This window comes from Ylistrum balloti, unplaced genomic scaffold, assembly GCF_031769215.1.
Source record: "Ylistrum balloti isolate Yb309-2 unplaced genomic scaffold, AGI_CSIRO_Ybal_v1 Utg371732, whole genome shotgun sequence".
NCBI classification, from domain to species: Eukaryota; Metazoa; Mollusca; class Bivalvia; order Pectinida; family Pectinidae; genus Ylistrum; species Ylistrum balloti.
The window spans coordinates 93,843-97,861 of record NW_026782871.1 but is presented as its reverse complement, the minus strand read 5'-3'; positions in this window follow the sequence as shown (position 1 = coordinate 97,861).

Below are 4,019 nucleotides of genomic sequence, written 5' to 3'. Positions count from 1 at the left end.
AACGTTATGATTGTGTTATTTCGTATAAAAAGTTCGAAAAATAACATTCCCAATTACAATCATTCAAAGTATATTTTAATCAGGACATGAACAAATGTTATTAACAAAAAAGTCATTACGACTTAAACAATATCATCTATATGTATATATGTATATATGAAGCAAATTCATGAAGACCCTATATGGTATGACAACATGGCAGATACATTCAAAGGTTCGAACTCACCGGAGCCTATTTTTACTTTGTTAATAGCTGTTGGACCGGTTGCTGGTTATGTTGGAGGTTCAGAACAGACGACAAAGACCCCGACCAAGCCTAAGCCACTATCATTTTGGAAAAAGAGAGAAATTGCTGCGCACTTGTTCCTTGACAACGACATTCTGAAACACTCCAATGAAACTGGCAGGTCGATCATTTATAATCACATAAATGACAAATCGATATCCACTCGTGACGCACCAAATCACTCTCACCAATCTACGCGTTAGTAATCTTCTACGAATGGATATTGGACTCCTCTAACATTTACTTTACAGATAAATGCATTCTTAATCAGTCGGAAAAGAATGACAGTTGATGAGTAAAAAAATAAAGAGACAAACTTACACAACTCTGCATTATTTGATTCATACAAGGTCTTATAGTGCACAGGAGGTCTAGACACACAACTACCATTCTTTATACCGTTTAATGGTGACACGTTAATGCCTTACGGATATAAGATATTTTCATAGCAACAAGCCGTTTTATTGTGACCTTTACGCGACAATTAATGCGTAGATGTATGTCACTGCTAAGAGAGAAAGTAAATATAAACCTTGGTATTAATAAATATTTTAAAATGTAAAATCTAAACATAAAAATGATACAATAGCACAATGTTTTCTTACATTCTTCAAAACACATTTTCCTACACTGTCGTATATTCTTATACATAACACTTTTGAAAAGTAGTTCCTGAACAAAAGTTGATTTAACACGCTATCGTGATTTTTCAGATACACGAGACAAAGCACTGTGGATGGGAAACAAGAGAAGCAGAATACTTTGAGTGGAAAATTACTAACCTATACGTTATGACTTTATATTTGATATCTAGTCATTGTCGACACAATGCACAAATATATATATAATAACAGGTATATATATATAAACGCAAAAGGCCAACACGGCAAATAAACTTGATTATCGCGTTTTCAAGCCGTGTCTCTGGCTATCTTCAGGCGATTACTTTAATGTTTTGGTAACAACATTATGACGTAATACAATCAATAACATATACCTGTCGTCAGCTTCCTCGGAATGTTGTGCACCTTAACATTAACGTTACAACAGGCAACTTGGTGTATAAGTAAGCAGGGTAATAAATTCAACAACCAATTATTGAATTTCAATATGAGCACTACGACAATGCAAAGCCTATTGCTCGCCATATTTGGAGGGTAAAATATGTGCATGAGTGCACATATCATATTGCTTTGTATTGTGCTGGACTCTGTTAATGTATGTTCCATTGAGGTTCTTCTAATTGACCAAGCATTATCGTATACACAAACACTAATTAATTTTGAATAGGTAATATATGTTTTGTGAACACTGTTCTTTGCAATATGATAATTTCTTGTATATATATTGAGAGTATGCAGTATATTTCCGAAGTTAATTGTTTCTAAAGATGTAATATCATAGAGGTGATTTTATTTATTTTATTTATTACATGACTAATAAAGAAATGAAATATTCAAAGTATTGAATTATTTATCAATTACTTATCAAACCCCAGAACCTTTCTAATTCAGATAGGTAAGTGGGAACAACAGAGCATACCAATAATATATTTTCAATTATTATGCATATACAGTCTGTATATCCAATGTAGTGACATTACCCCTAAGGATATGAACTGAACGCATTACATTTCATAGATCAAAAATGCATGACTCTCACAACACATGTACTTAAACATACCAGTGCTCCTTTCATAAATCGAATCGAAACTTAATATCCAAGCTTATCCTTTTTTATCATACATCCGCTGCGTTTAATTAGAGTGAGCGTTAAGATGGTTTCCAGTCTTATCTATATATCATTTGTATAGATGTATATCAATACATGTTTTCTATTATATTTCATATGAAATACCTCAATTGATCTTATCTTTTTTTCTTGTCCACCACTAGCTCCCAGGATTCCTTGGGATGGACGTGACTACCACAACTTGTCAATGACTAGTCACCTGTTGACTTACGACCCGGAAAAACGGAGCATCAAAGTCATTGAACACGGTCTGTACTTCATCTACTCTTCAGTGACATTACAAGCACCTGCATCGGATCTGAATGCTCAAGTGTACCATATGCTATTACGTGAGCATTACTTGCTTCCGGAAACCGGAGCAACCATTATGATGATGAATAAATACGGTGGAGGAAAGCAGTCAAGTGGCTTCTACACCAGCTTCTTGTGTGGCACATTCAAACTCCGCAGAGGTGATGAACTGTTCGTCAAGGTGTCCAACAGTTCTTTCATGTATCACCTGTATTATTCGAACTATTTTGGCTTGTACAGGCTGTCCAGTTTTTAACTTTCAGTTAAAAAACAAAAAACAAAACAAAACCAAAAAGTTAATAAAAAAAACAAACAGAAAAAAAAAAAAAAAAAACAGAAAAAAAAAAAAAAAAAGAGAAAGCAAAAACAAAATGAGCATAATAATAAGATAGTAAAATAGAAAACAAAACCTTAACAAAAATCAAACCAAAAAATATTAAAATAAATAATGAAAGACACAATACAAAAAAGGATAATAGGGAAAAAAACAAAAAATCAAATACAAGAGAAAAAAACCACAAAAAACAAAACAAAAATAAGGGGAAAAAAAGAAAAAAAAAGAAAAAACACAAACAAGTAAAATAAAAAAAAAAAACAAAGGAAAAAAATGATAAAAATAAACACGTTTCAACTGACTGGTCTTTTTAATAGATGAATAACAATTAAAAATTATAGACATTATTTCTTTTTATATACAAAATGTAAACATATTACGCAATAAAAAAGTCAGTTATCTGTGATATTTTTAATTGAGATTTTAACGACCACTCTTCATTCACATAACATCTTCTATACCATATCATTTAATATATCCAGTAATATTTAGTGGCTTAACGTCCTGACAACATCCAGGGTCATATATAAAGTGGAGGCAAGCAATGTTGCAACATGCCATGTTGGTTCTTCAGTGTTCATTTAGCAGAGAACGAAGACGAAATTACCTGCTTTGTAATGTGTTTAATGAACATGGATGGAACTTTCCTGTAATATGGACCTGGCTACAATATAAATATTATACTTTATTTGTTAACACTATATGACAATCCTATATCCCCACTTCTGCTCTCCAACCCCGATGTTTATGGTATTTATAATTATGAAATACTAAGCTATTATTTTTTTTATGTTTTTATCATTATTTGTTTTGTTGATTATTTCTTTACTGCTAATCTACTGCAGTTACAATTGTTAAGTTTTTTATTCGTTTTGATAAAGTTAATCCATCACTCGTATTGTGATTCATTTTTTTATAATAAAAGTTATTGATCTATACTCTCATCACCTTGATATACTTGAGGTGATGCTTTAAGTATTCACATCAGGTAATACACACGCGGTAATATGTATTATACTATACTTATCATCATATGTATATTTGTGTTAGCATGGTAACCCAGTTCAGAGACTGCAGCTTGTTATTTGTTGTACATGTCTTAGGTAGCAGTACACAGTTTCTCGGTGTGGCCATGGGTGATTTTTTTGCTCATTAGATTACCCCATTATAAAGGTTTTAATTAAAAATGAAAAAAAAAATCCTTGCTAAAATTGGTCCTGTCATGTTAAAGTGGACAATGTGGGGTTTCATTTTTTTCAGGATAATATTTTAGCTTTGTGTTGGAGATTACTAGTTACTTTACAGGAAGTGAAATTTTCATAGTGTTTACATGTGGTCATGTTATGAAGAATTTCC